The 15,686-nt window shown below is 38.9% G+C and overlaps 1 long non-coding RNA gene across 1 annotated transcript in view; it reads left to right on the forward strand.

Annotated features, from left to right (window-relative positions):
- The window catches only part of LOC137095824 (uncharacterized), a 35,468-nt gene extending 29,731 nt beyond the window's left edge, over window positions 1-5,737 (forward strand). The window contains exon 6 of the long non-coding RNA XR_010908985.1: window positions 5,479-5,737. This is a non-coding gene — a long non-coding RNA (uncharacterized lncRNA). The remainder of the gene's footprint in view (window positions 1-5,478) is intronic.
- The last annotated feature ends 9,949 nt before the right edge of the window (window positions 5,738-15,686 follow it).

The raw sequence follows: 15,686 nt of genomic DNA on the forward strand, positions 1-15,686 counted from the left end.
TTAATTGTTTGGTTTTAATTATAATTGTTTATTTGATATATGTGTGTATGGCATCAAATTGCTGCCTATTTTAAGGCCGCCTTGAGTCCCCTCTGAGGTGAGAAAGGCACGATATAAATATGGTAAATAAATAAATAATAAATGATGTAGAAAGAGAGTGAAGCACGGAAAAGCAAATAATAAAGATGTCACTATATGGTACATCAAAATTCCTATTGAGTAACATGCAAACTGGTAATTAGTGGATATGGCATGAAGATGTTGCTAACTTTAATATTACAAGAGGTCCAGAGGGGACATCAACCCCTGTAGCAGGGGTCCCCAAACTAAGGCCTGCGTGCTGGATGCAGTCTTCCAAGGTCATTTACTCAGCCCCCACCCTAAACTTTAGACTAATCAAAAGATCAAATTTAAGAGGTCCAGAGGGAGGCTTGATTGCTACAGTGGGGTCCCTAGAGATTGGGGCTTATGATGCTTGTGGGCTGCACTTTGCTTGGTCTTGTTCTGTGAAGAGCTTTTCCTTGCTACTCTATTTGCAGAGACAAGGCTGTCTCAAGAAAAAATTATCTGCCCTTCAACAGCCTCAATTTGGCAGGTATAGTCTCCTGTTGTCCCACTCTTTCAGCTGCTTCTAAGAAGTCCCAGTTTCACTCTCCCCCCTTTCCTCCTTTGTCTTTGTGTTACTTCAGTTTCTGCCAACTGACATCAAAGTGCAAAATGTAGCTTATCCTCAAATAACTCAGAAAGAGCTGAATCTTGGATTTCCTAGTAGGCACAGACAAGAGCAAACTGCTGCAGCCTTTCTAGTTTGTGTCCTCTGCCTCAGTAATAATGTTCTCCAGTTTGGCCGCATTCTGATGTTACTTGACCAATTATGTCCTGGTTTTCATCTGTCAAATGCTGGAGCGTATGCATGCATTACTGAATAATGTCTCTCCAGACCAGGATATGGAGCTGCATTTCTTACACTGCCCATGAAAGGAGTTCTGTGAGGATGGAGCAGAAAAATCATGTAGTCCATATTGAATTCATTGCAGGAATCTTGGGAGGTAAATGTAAATAATAGAAGTAATAAGTAAAGGCATCTGGAGAGCAGACTGAGCTGGCTGATAGATCATTTGATCTTATCTGTCCTAAAATCCCTACTGTAGTAAAATATATTTCTATTTAAATTCTAGTATTTGGTGATGTACAGTTAGCCATCTAAGAAAAGGAGAAATTGGACTTCTTGTTCCTCAGTTATATGTGACAGACACATCACTGAATAAACATGATATTTCATATCCTGTCTAGTTTGGCCATGACTATGGGCAAAGGGCCCTTCCATCGCCAATGAGTCACTGAAGCCCACCTCAGGGCCAAAGGACAAAGCCTTCCTGGCTGATGTCATTCCCAAAAATCCTTTTTGCTTTTACGCATAGTCTTTCTTCCTCTTTCAACCAGACAATGGGATCAGATTATCTGCATACAGATGTGTGAAAACCACAGGAACGCTATTAGTTGGATGTTAAAAGATCCATCTGCTTATTTGTCAGATACAAAACAACTCCCTATGAAAAACGTTGTGTCACTTCTATGATACATACGCAGACGATAAAGAGATGACGAGATTGCACATGGAAAAAGTCTAGTTTTCTTGCTGTGAAAGAAACGTGTACAATCTATGAGGATGCATTTCAGCTTCTCTTTCTCCTGTTTTCATACGAGGCATCTTTTGGGTACTCCACAGCATCCAAGCCATAGCACTAAAGTCCCCCTCCCCCCAACAATAAGATGATGATGATGATGACAGGACTCAAAGCAGCTCACAATCTAAAGCAGGGGGTCCTCAAACTTTTGAAGCAGACTGTTGGGGGACTAGACTAAATTTTGAGGAAAAACATGGAGAAATTCCTATGCACACTGCAGATATATTATTTTTACTGAAAAAACATGTAAGAACAATACAGTATTAAAATGATGAACAATTTTAACCAACATAAATTTACCAGTATTTCAATGGGAATGGTGGGCCTGCTTTTGGCTGATCAGATAGTCAAGTTAATTCAGATTGTTGTTGTTGTTGTTGCTGTTGCTGTTGTTGTTCTTGTGTGACTTGAAGTTGTTTCAGACTTAGGATGACCCTAAGTCTAAAGTTTAGCCTAGGGGCCGAGTAAATGACCTTGGAGTGCTGCATTCGGCCCGCAGGCCTTAGTTTGAGAACCTCTGATCTAAAGGAACAATATGGTTAAAAACTTACAAAAAAGAACAGAATTAACTACTTAAAGTAATAAAATAATTTATACCTCAGTAAAAGAATGGCATGCAACTAAAAAAAGGATAAAAAGGATAAAAAGAGTACTGGTGCATCACCAAACTATAACTCCCATGATTCTACAGCATTGAGCCATAGCAGTTATATCTACAGTATATATACATTCTAAGACATGTACTACCTTTGCCAAGTCTGAAGGATCTGGCAAAGTAGGAGCACAATATTTTAATGTGTGATGAATTTTTCACAATTAAAATATGGCAACATATTAGATAGGTGACTATCCATGGCTATAATGTAGTATTAAAGTGTGGCTCAGTGTTCCCAGGAAGGCATTCGTCACAGAACACTTATCCATCAGTAACAATGAAATGTAGAATATACAATAAAGAACTATAATGGACTTAAAGGAGCCAGTGTCATATAGTGGTTTGAGCACTGGACTAGGACTCTGGAGACCAGAGTTTGAATTCATGGAAACCCACTGGCAAGTCACATTTTCTCAACCTTAGAATAAACCAAGGGCACATTCCCCCTGAATAAGTCTTGCTAAAGTTTGCCTTATGATAGTCATAAGTTGGAAACAACTTGGAAGCATACAATAATAATAATAATAATAATAATAATAATAATAATAATATTTTGTTTATATTCCACCCTTCTCACCCCGAAGGGGACTCAGGGCAAATCACATTACACATACATGCAAACATTCAATGTTGTTTGTATAGACAGTACATAGACAGCCAGGACAGAAAGAGGTGTGTTGTTTCAATGCCATGGATGGTTGGGCTTGAGTCCACAGGGGGTGCTGTTGCTCCATCCTCTATGATGAAGAACTGTCAGGACTTCCCCATTCCAGCATTTTCTGATCTTCTTTTCCTCTTTATGGCATTGTAAAACACCTCCCCTGCTTTTAGCGGTACCTAATTTCTCTAATTACGGCTAAAGCTGTTTTTGAACTACTTAGGTAAACAGTGAGCAGGGCTGATGGTTGGCTGCTCATGCCGACCTGGGGCTTCAAACTTGCAACCTTTCAGTTGATAGATCTTATAGTTGCTGATGATTTATATTCCGGAATACTATATCAACATTTCTGTTTGTCAGTTTGGACAATGGTGTTTCGAGATTGGTAAATTTGTTTTAAAACAATGTAAAATTGAAAATTCTTGAATAGATGCTTTGGTGCATCAAAATGTATGTCATTCCTTCTTCTTCTTCTTCCCACACTCGTGACATTTTGCATTGCATTTTGCATTTACAAAGGATTACTGAACATCGTTTACTCTATATATTCATGATTAAGTCTAGAAATTCTGAGCAGAATGTTGAAAGGTGAGAGCTCAGTCCACCCTGGAAGAACTAAAAAGAAGAACCAATCCACAATCCTTTTTCCACTGTGGTGTTGCTTCTGGCCTTTTGGATGTCTGGTTGGTGAAATGGTGGTGATGGTGGTGGCTATGGGTGGCTGGCCCTCAGAGACAGCACTGGTACTTTCCTCTCTGTGTGGAATAATTCTTGACTTATCCATAGGTCATACAAAATCCATAATTTTGTTTCCAAAATCTTCCTCATTACATATATACTATATAAACTTGGGTATATAGTATATAATACATAAAATAGCTATAAAGTTCTTTCAAGGTGGCTGATTCTAGGAATTCTTTGAAATTCTTTAGCTGCTTATAGCAAAAATGTGTAGCAAATCTGAGATAAACCAATTCTTTCCAGTTACATTTAATAGTATCTACTCCTTCTCTAGTGGCTTCGTATCAGAACTTCATTTCATTTTTAAGGTGTTTTGTTTCTAGTGGCAGTCTTTTTACAGTTGTAATCTCAAAAACCTTGGAAAGTCCTTTTTACCTGAGGCTAACATACTGTCGGGTAGACAGAATGAACTTAGGAAACCCCACTGAACTTGACACAAGATTACTCCTCGTCTCCCTCAGCACTGTCTGTTTATGAGCTCTGACTCATTTTAGTTTTTTATCAGCACAGAGAAAATTCCCCCACACTCCCGTTTGTCTGTTGAAAGGCTGATGAGTCAACTTTGATGAATGTTTTATGCCATAGCTTATCCGAGTCCTATGCAGAGGTTCAGAATGCATGAATGGTCCAGACTGGACCTCTAATGTAGTTGGGGATGATACCAGAGAGGTAGTTTTTCAAGAACACTAAAAAAACTCCAACATTTTTCATTGAAACCTTTCCTCATTTCTAATACTCATTTAATGCTGGATGAGGCAAGCTGACCTGGCATATATCACAGAGACCAGGTTGGCTGAGTCTGGAAGGGATGGGTGGCTGCATCTCCCTCAGCTTTATCTACCAAGGTTCTCTGTTCAGCAGCCCATGAGACCTGGGAGTAACGGAGGTGGTGTTGCAGCAGTCTCTTGAATATCCACCCCCTTGACCAGGTGCCCTATTTAATTTTTTTATTTCTTTACAACATTTCTGCCATGCCTTTCTCCATCTCAGAGGGGACTCAAGGCAACTTACACTTCAGCAACTATTCAATGCCTTCAAAAGCAATGTAAAACAATGCCTTCCCGGTTAACCACATTATCCAAAGTCATAGTCTGGACCATTCCACTAGTCATGGCACATAAATCCATATTTATCTATTGCACAAGAACTCCAAAGGCTTGATCAAAAAGTTATTTAAGTTCTAGTATGTTTACCTCATGTTGGGTGGCTGGGGCAGATTAGAGACTATGTTGGTATATGACCTACCCAGCAGCCAGCTCTCCTGAACTAGCTGAAGTGATCACAGGGATGGTGCTCAAATCCTCCCAGCTTTGTAGTTCTGAGGAATTTTACCATCCATGCTAAGACTGTCCTTTTGGGGGCAGTTCAAGACTTCATGTCTGCTGTGAGATTCATGGGTCTGTTCAAAGTGGTATCTGGACCTACTTATGCTGCCGGGCACATACTGCCCCCCCTCCTCCCCGTACTCTAGCGAATGTGATCTGGGAATGGAGGATTCATCCACAGTTCTGTTTCCAAAGACAGATCACCACCTAGTAGGGATTTAGACTTGCTGTTACTCAGAACCTCTACATAGATGGGAAAACCAGTAAGAAGGTCGATCCTAGGAGGTTATAGATCTAGATGAATTCCTGGTGGTTCTTGGGGAATTTCCTGTTGCCTTTCCTGAAGAAGTCTTGATTGATCTCTGAAATTGGCCAAGATGGACACACTCATTTCTGCATTCTGTCTTCCAGTGTGAAGCCACCAGTATGTGAATGACATCCAACTCTATTACTCCTTTCCACCACAAGACAAGAAATCTATTTTAATCCTAAACAATATCTGTTGTCAGCAATTGACTGGATGACTTTTGGTGGCGACAAGTTTTTATGAAGAGGGTATTTTAAAATTGGTTCAGAGGTAGATAAGTGTTTGAACAAACTTGGCCACTATGTCAAAAAATAGAGTGAAGTATGTACTTTCTGAAAATAAATTTACTTCTTTGAAATAAAATTTCGTTGTGTAATTATGTTCAAACGGACCTTATTTAAAAAATACCCCTCGTGTGTGTGTGTGTGTGTGTGTATGATTCACACATACACACACAAACATACATACATATGTATATGACAGATATAGTATCATAGATTTGAAAGGGACCCCTAAAGAAGAACAATTATATGCTGCATGTTCCAGAGTAGGCAAACCAGACAATCTCTACATAACACTAACAAAGAAACAACAACAAATACTGTTTACCCACAAACATAAAGAAATTACATACATTAGAAACCAACAATTTCTCATTACTTTATTTTCCAGATCACCAGACTGGGCCACAGCAACATGTGGCAGGGGATGGCTAGTAGTAATATAATAATAATAATAATAATAATAATAATAATAATAATAATACTTCATTTGTAGACTGCTCTATTTCTCAGAAGGGATTCAGGGCAGTTTCCAGCATATATGGTAAACACTGAATGCCAAAAAGGCTTTGCTCAGCAATAGAATGGCAGGGTTGACAAGGATCGAAAGCTAGACTTGGAAGAGTTAAACTCTTAAAAGACCATAGTCTGGATTAACACATCTGTACATTTTGGGTTTTCCTACATTCAGAGATGGTTCTTTCTATCTTAAATGTAAAGAAATGTGCACATTACCAAATTCTTATATGAAAACAAACTGAAACAAAATTTCCACCGATCTCTTATGTATGAAATACTTTTTTAGTTACTCTTATCAGAATAAAAGCAAATGTGCTAATCAATTATGCAGACTAAGTCTTGACTTCATGACCTGAAGTAAAATAAATGAGGAGACATTCTGCCTAATAATAAGCTCATATCCTTCATTTAGCCATTTCACTCATTTCTTTAACATTTCCTGAAATCTGACTTCTTATCAGCCTAGTGCATGGTCTTACATCTCCAATTTCTCATTTACAAGCAATTTAAGAAGTGTCCCAATAAACCACAATAAAGAAGAATCAGTAAACATGCACTCATTCCACAGTAGCCATATAAACAAAGAGTATTTGACATTCTACAGATGCTGTGCATAAGCATCTAGCACAGTACAGAATTTTGGCAGCAGTCTAGAAAGTCTGAATAAGATGGTTGGAATGATAAAAAGACAGACAATCTGACGACAAGCAACATTTCATCAAGTTTTTTTGTTGTTGCTGTGAAACACTTTGGGTCTATAAATGCTATAATTTCCAGAAAGTGTGAGATCATGCTTCTATAGATTATGATACACCAGAGGAGAGCAACATAATGATCATGGCTTACTGCTGCTGGTTGCCAATACACCAGCAATGGAAAAAAGAACATGGACTGACTGTACACTTTATTGATGAGATATTGTTCTGGATTTCTCAAATAGAATAGTCACATTTGTCAGGCAGAATGTGATCAATAACCAGTTTCCCTCTCCCCAATTCTGGCAGAGAAAAGTATAGTAGAATCATAGAGTTGGAAGAGACCACAATCTAATCTCCTGCCATGCTGAAACACACAATCAAAGCATTACTGACAGATGGCCATCCAGTCTCTGCTTAAAACCTCCAGGGAAGAAATGCACTGGTTCAGAGTATGGTCACCCTCCTCGGGACATGTTCCACATGACCAAACAGGAATGTGAACTTATGTTGTTGTTTCAAGTCCAGCACTATAAACATAATTCACAGTAATTACTATAAGAGATGATAGCAAGGATGAAATGAAGTGGTACCAAAAAGGCAATGACTAATGTAATGATTTTGCATAGTCAGAATGCATATTTTGAACAATTCTAATAATCTGCATAATGTGCAAATTGGCTGTTAAGATTTGTGAGGCTGTAACATGGCAACCATATTTTGATATCGAAATTGGATCTCTGACCTTTAAATCTAGGCACATGCTTTGTTTCTGTCAAATTGCACTCTTGGAAGGCTCCCAAAAAACCTCCTGGAAATATGATTCAACTTATAAATAAGGAACACACCTGGTTTAATGGAAAAAAGAGCCAATTTCAGTTGAAAACTAGGTCTAATGCCTTGATTTAAAGATGAGGTGAATGTTTTTGGAGAACAGAGTCCAAACTGCAATAGCAATGACAAATTCAGGAGTGGTGGCAATAATGAGTTGATGGGGATTGTGACTCCCAAAGTCTTGTGACTTCGTCACATGGGGCTTTTTTAGTATCCTAGGATACTTCTCCACTAGCCATATAATCCTGGCAGTGTGGACTGAGACTCATATAATTCAATTCAATGCAGTTCAATCTACATTATATGAGTCTACACTACCATATAATGCAGTTCAAACTGTTGTATCTCCTCATTTGCAAGCATTGCTTTCTGCAATTTTACTTACCCAAGGTTGCTGCTCATGGAAGTGTTTGTGGGCAACCCTCTGTTGACCTCCTGCAAGAATCTGTACAAGCACCTGATGAAGAGATGGGAATGCTTCTTATCGTTTGTGGAACATAACATTTGTTGAATTTTCTTTCTGGGTCTGTAGATTGTTTGTAGTTTATGTTTCTTTATTAGCTTCCCTATGCAGTCAGTAGTTCCCTTGATGTATTGTAAGAACACTTTTTCTTCCAGGTGGATCTTTGTCTTGTTCTTGGCTTGTTCTTGGTCTTGGTCTTGCAGCTCTTCTGATGTCTGTTATAGAATACCCATTAGCCCGTAGAGCCAGTTTAGGTGGTTCAGTTCACCTTAGAGCAGGTGGGGTTCACAGAGACAGAAAATGAAGAAAAACTATCATTTCTAGATGTCCTAGTCATCCACAAAGCAAATCAATAATTGAATCACACAGTTTACAGAAAACCTATGCACACTGATAGATACCTACATACAAACTCCAATTGTCACCCAGTTCAGAAAAGAAGCACAATTAAAGCCCTGGTAGACTGTGCAAACAGGATCTGTGAACTACCTCAAGGTGAACTGACTCTGGCCATGGAAACCTTCAACAAAATGTATAGTCCACCCCAGGACACATGTTTCTGAACTTAAGGATCACCATAAAAATCAATCTTAAAAATAACAACTGAATGCTTCAGCAGATACTCCTGGGCTGCAGTTGTGTACAGAAATGAATTCAGATGTTGAAAATTCTCCAACCAGCTCAAAATAGAAGTTCTGCAAATTCTTGGTATTTTTCCCCCTTCAGTATAATGCATGTTAAAGCAACTTGAAACAGTTTTAATGAAAAACACTGACGAGATGGAACTCTAACATGATCTTGGTCTGCTCGCCTACATTTGTGTGCCTGTATTTGTGTGGAATGACATCTGTTGTAGAAGAAAATTATTCTATACTCAGATCTCAGGAAATGCTTCTAGACAAGGTGACACAAACCTACCCAACGAAATTAATAGTTGGTTGGTGAAGAGTAGGAATCTGAACTATGACAGTACTGGATTTCATATTATTATCATGAGCACAAACAATTTCATTTCCTCTGATTATTAATTCCCCTGCCACCATTGGATTAATCTAGATCTTCATCACATGGAGGTCGAGAAGTTGGGGGACGGTGACAGCAGGGGAAAGCGCAGGAAACCATTGGTCAGCATACTTTTTTGTACTCCTATCGTGGTTGTTTGTGGGCTACCCTCCCATGACATTTTCGCATTGTCCCTGGCTTCTTCTATGAGGGGCTGGGTAGTAACCCAATTTCTCAGGGCTCATGTCTCTGCACTGTTGGCACAGAGCCCCACTGAAAGTAGCCCTGCTTCATTTGATGTGCTCTGACATACTGTGTGCTGGCAGTGTATTGGCAGTGCACAGAGACAGAGAAAACAATCCATGTGATGAGGCTGTCAGATGGTCAAGAACCCCTTCTGTGGGGAAAATCTACTTCATGCTGTAAATCTGTAGAATTGTATCCAATTGCATCTCTCACATAGTAGAACTGATGCAGTATGATTTCCATATCCTGGGGAATTTCTTCCCATACTTCACAAGGATACATGAAATCGCAGATAATAGCAAACCTTATTATGTTCAATGGCTAAACAACAGAGATACTGAGAAGAGGGTATAGTTTATACAAGAGGCCCTAAGTGAGTACGTGAAACTATGGAAAAATAAAACTGTGTATATCGGTTTGCAGATATTGAGGTGGGGGGCATATACAGCCCCTTAGAATGCTCCATGGAGCACAAGTTTGAGAACTGCTGCTCTATAGCAATCTTCAACTACCAACTCATCAGCATTAAGGTAGTGTCCTGGAGGACATAGCTATTATCTATCTCCTGATCTGACTCTCTAACCTTCATAGAACCAAGCGGCTAACACCTAGCTTTTAAGTTGGGTTTTAGGAGGCATTTGTGATTGTTGCAATAGTACCATGGTTGTAAATCTGAATATCACAAGTTATGAGGTTGTAAGCCTAGTTTACAACATCATAAATAGTGAGATGGGCGCCAGCTACAATTATTAAACAGCTTGTGCTACAACTGTTCAGTTAAACGTTAAACGTTGCAATGTCAAAAACGTATTTTAGTTCAACTTCCTCTTTTATTAGTATATCTTTAAATCAAAGCACTAAGACCTGCTAGAGTTTCTTTAAAGCTAGGAGACCTTTTTCTGGTACTTAATCAAATCCTGCATCTTTAAAATCAATACAGGAAGAGCTATTGCAGATTGCATGTAATAAAATGACATTCAGCAAGCAGAGTGGCCCAATCAATGTAATAATAATTATGGTCACAAGGCAGTGATCTTTGGCACGATAATTGTGCTGTCATGACCACAGGCATATTTTGTTCTATGAAATTGTTGGCAAATATTCTGCCTCCCCCAACATAATAGAAAACACAGAACTGCTGCCTATAAGACTTTTAAAAAGACAAATGACCACCCAGAGTGGTCTTGGCTGATATATCCCACATAGACTGTTTTGTGTATGAACCCACTTATTGCAGTTTGCAAGGAACCCTTGGAATTCTCTGAATTGTTTCCAAATCTTAACTATATTCTAAGCCTAGAGGCAAACATTCCTGCCTGGGCTCCCTGCAATATTAAAAAAAAGCTTTTTAATGAACTCCATTCATTCTTTTCTACTACAAGATACTTTAAGATACTCCATTGAAATCTAAATATTGCTTACAGTACAGCAAACAGGATTTTCCCTCTTGAAAAGAGCTTTTAAAAACCTAACTATATTAATTTTATAGTAATTTTAGCAGGATATCCAGTATGATGTAGTTTGACTGGTAGACCAGACTCCAACAGGCCAGGTTACAAATCCTGCTCAGCCATGGGAATATGGGTTAGTCACACTCTCTCATCCTTAAAGGAAACATCCTCTGAAAAGAGCTTGTAAAAAGACTCTAAAATAGGGCCCCATAAATTGAAATTGATTTGAATGTAAACAGCAACAACAACAAATGCTTTGTATTTGTTTTCTAATCTATTACCACTTGCTTTGAAGAGTACAAATTAATTCAATTAAGTCAATTAAATAAAATAAAACCTAGCAAATACTAGGGAATTTGCTGTCATGCTCTTCTATGACTTCCAAAGGGTTCTGTATGAGAAGTTATAGAGGCATCAGCATAAAATTTTCTGGGAGTGTTTTCAAGCTTCGTTCCAGCAAAGTTGCTTTCTCCATTAACTATCTGCATTTGGATTCAGTAGGTCTTGCCAGCTATGTTCATTTCCTTCTTTATCCCATTGTGGAACCCTCATGCTAGGGAGAAAATAGGGATTATTGGTCTGGATTAGATGCCGAGACAATATTTTTGTTAAAATGGGCACCTCCCAAAAATTTTTCTCTCTAAGAACAGAAACACTGGAAATGTCTTATGGCACCTGTCTTTAGTATAAAGTAGCAGATAAAGCCATGACTTGTATACTTGGATACATCTAAATTGTACAGACTCAGCTGCCTGTGTTAGCTTTCTGTGACCAGGTGCCTTTCAAATACCCCCAAGCAACAGGGTTAGTAGAAGAAGGACATCGCGAGAGAAGATAATAATCAACAAACAGATCAGGAGAGCATGTTTGGAGAAGGCTGACCTAAGCATTGTATGGCCATCAATCCACTTCTGGAATATGGGGAATGGCATTGGAATCATGGTAATGATTCCATTTATAATGTTTATAAAGCATTTTAAGCATTTATTGTTCCCAGGGTTTATGATTTCCTCTGTTGTTACACAAGTCTAATAAATCAAAACCTAGGAAATGCTTCTGCCCAAATCCACTGTGTATTATTTTGCATAGCCATGCAACAGTGTCACCGTAACCTCTTCCCACACCCAAAAATGTATAGATATATTGGAGTATTTCTGGCTTTGCACATGTAGGAGGTTCATTAAAATCACTAGGATAGATATCAAAATTTTCCTGTAAAATGGAGGAGTTTGTAACACGTCCCCTTGTTTGTAACCCATTCCCTAGTTATGTATGATATACTAAGCATAATAGTATATTCACCAGAATTCTATTGTTATTCTCAAGTAGAGTAGGCCCACTGAATCAATAGGAATACCACATATTTTAATTCACGATTCAATTAATCAACTCTAATTAGGCTTAAACAATAGGATTCAAGCCATTGGCTGAAGATACCACCCTGAGGTGTGATGGAGTTATGGATCAAACCAGAATTGACAGAAATTTTTCAGTGTTACAGAACTCCAAGATGAGATCCTGCCTTGGCAGATGTAAGTACAGAGATGGTCATAGTTATGTCTGATGAGGCCACCTTCCCTGATAAACCCAATCTTTTCAGACTTACAACGGAAGGTTTGTGATGTGCTGCAAGTCAGCACATTTAGAAATTATGCCTGCAGTGCTCTTTTGAGAAAAGGCCGTTGGAGAAAGCGCTTGGGGCCATTTTTAAAAAAAGAAATAACCTTGTTTCCAATTAAAAGCTGCATTGTCAAGTGTACTAAAGTGGCTAGCAATCACATACTACTGCCATCTTTACTTGAGTCATCTAATACACCATCGAATCTAAGACACATCTCAATTTTCAAAACCCTGAAATCAAAAAAAGTATTTGCTGCTGAATGCAATATGCAATTATCAAAAGCACACTCTTTGTCATTTGGCCATTACAGTTGCTGCCTGGGTATACAGGGTGAACATCTCTAGATGTTGATGAACAGTTATTCTGGTGAGCCTAAGCAAGAATATCCCATGGTGAAGAATATTCAAGGATGCAGGTATAGAACAATAGAATCCTAGAGGTGGAAGAGATTGTAAGGGCCATCCAGTCCAACTCATTGCAATGCAAGAATACATAAAACTACAGTACTCCTGAAAGATGCCCAACCAACCTCTGATTAAAGATATCATGTTTGGAGATGCCCATTCCATCGTAACAAAATCTGCAATTCTTGTGTGTCTACATGTTTCCACTGTTTTCTAAGAACAAGAAATCCTTAGTAAAAGGGATGAAGTATATAAACTTCCCTGTAAATCAACTATTGATAGTTTGTAGTGCAAAGAATGCTGGCACTGTTCCTTTAGCAACTTTCTCATCCATGGTTCTTTTCTCTGTGACAAAGCTTTTCAAAATAACCATGAATCTTGTGAGCTTTTTAATAAACAGCTTGCTGGTGTTTTGAAAGGGAAAAAAGCTGTCTCGATCTCTCTCCCTCTCTCAATTTGGGTGAGGAATTTAATGAACTCCTTCCCATTTTAACTATCCCACAAATGATCAAAACTTTCTGGATCGTCATCTGCTCTTTGCAAACACATCTGTTTTCATGATACAGCACAATGCTGGAGAATTAATATAATAAGTTAATGCAATAGAGCGTAATATTTGCAGTAAGATCAAAAGGAACCCTGGGATAAACAGAGATTTTATGTAGAAGAAGAAGAATACTGAAGAAGCATGCGGTCTGGCAAGGGAAATCAGGTTTGCGGTCTGGCAACTGTTGCCATTAAAAAGAAGTAATGTGAAACGTGATCTGCATTTCTCCCCTTCTCTTGGCATGTGTCTTGCCTTTCCCAAAGGGATGGGGGTTTGTAGATTACCTCTTTTAAAGTGACAGCCAAAGTCCCTTGGAAATGGGGCTCTTTGCAAAGTGCCACTAGTATACTTTGATGCTTGACTTGTGCATGATGTCTTTTGCTTGCCCCACAACCATTGGCAACTCTCTGAAGGTTCACCCTAAGAGACATCCAGGACCTTCATTTGAACTAAGTTTTCTACCTATTTATTTATTATTTATTTAGGGCATTTATATCCCGTCCTATCTCAACCTCTGCAAAGGGACTCAGAGTGGCTAACAACCGGCACAGCACAGTGCCTACAACAAGAAAAAGCATAAATATACATATTACAATTAAAACAATATAAAAACATAAAAACACATTGCCGATTCTGTAGAAGTGCTTTCTGCTCATGCCTACTGATCAGCACTCCCAAGCAAATGGAAAAATGTTGTTCCTATCTTCAAGAAGGTGAAAAAAAAGGATCCAAATAATTTCCCTCCAGTCAGCCTGGTATCAATATCAGGAAAGATTCTGGAGCAGATCATCAAGGAGGCAATCAACATGGATTTCTCAGTAAAGCCTTTGACAAGGTTGCACATGATTTTCTTGCAAACAAACTAGTAAAGTGTGGGCTAGATAATACTACTGTTAGATGGATTTGTAATTGGTTAAGTGACTGAATCCAAAGGGTGCTCAATGGTTCATCTGCCTAAGTGGAGTATCTTGAATTTCTCCCTGTTGACCTTCGTTTTGTTAGTTTTGGCCCATCTCTCTAATCTATTAAGATCGTCTTGAAGTCTTCTGCTATCTGCTCCTGTCTCCTTCCTCTTCATCCTGGAAAGAAGTGACGAGTGGAGTGCCGCAGGGTTCTGTCCCGGGCCCAGTTCTGTTCAACATCTTTATTAATGACTTAGATGAAGGTTTAGAGGTGTGGTTCTCACGTTTGCAGATTAGCACAAAGTCTTTAACAGATTTGAGAGGAGGGCCAAAACTAACAAAATGAGTTTCAACAAGAAGTGTAGGATTCTTCACTTAGGCAGAAAAATAGAAATGCACAAATACAGGATATAGGATTCCTGGCTCAGCAACAGTACATGTGAAAAAATATCTTGGAGTCTTAGGTCCCTTCTATACTGCCCTATAACTCAGGATCTAGGAGCCCCCGGTGGCGCAGTGGGTTAAAGCCCTGTGCCAGCAGGACTGAAGACCGACAGGTCGCAGGTTCGAATCTGGGGAGAGGCGAATGAGCTCCCTCTATCAGCTCCAGCTCCTCATGCGGGGACATGAGAGAAGCCTCCCACAAGGATGATAAAACATCAAAATCATCCGGGCGTCCCCTGGGCAACATGGAAATGACAACTGGAATGAATTTACGACTACGAGATTGATTATGATTCCATAATATGACGCAGCGGATTTTTAGTGTAATTTAAATGTTGTGTATTAGTGATGTTAGTTTGTTGTCCTGATTGCTTTGTAAAGTCTCTTTTTTGTATTGTACACCGCCACGAGTCGCCCTAGGGCTGAGAGCGGCGGTTAATAAATGCAAGAAATAAATAAATAAATAAATAAATAAACATCCTTGCAGACGGCCAATTCTCTCACAACAGGATGCTCCTGACACGACAAAAAACAAACAAACAAACAAAAAACACCTCAGGATCTCATCCCTGATTATCTGCTTGAATTGAATTATATGAGTCTACATTGCCATTGCCAGATTATCTGGGATAAACAGATACTCTGGGATCAGATACTGGGATAAAGGGCAGTATAGAAGGGGCTTTAGTGGAAAACAAGTTGAACATGAGCCAATGATCTGATACAGTGGTTTAAAAAGACAATGAGATTTTGGGCTGCATCAAAAGGAGTATAGTGTCTCGATCGAGACTGTTTTATCTCCCCAAAGAGGACCCTAAGTAGCTTGACATAAAAACATTAGTAAACAATTTAAAATATATAAATATGCAAAAATTAAAATAGAATGTGACACAACCAGCACTA

This window comes from Anolis sagrei, chromosome 1 (assembly GCF_037176765.1).
Source record: "Anolis sagrei isolate rAnoSag1 chromosome 1, rAnoSag1.mat, whole genome shotgun sequence".
Taxonomy (NCBI): Eukaryota; Metazoa; Chordata; class Lepidosauria; order Squamata; family Dactyloidae; genus Anolis; species Anolis sagrei.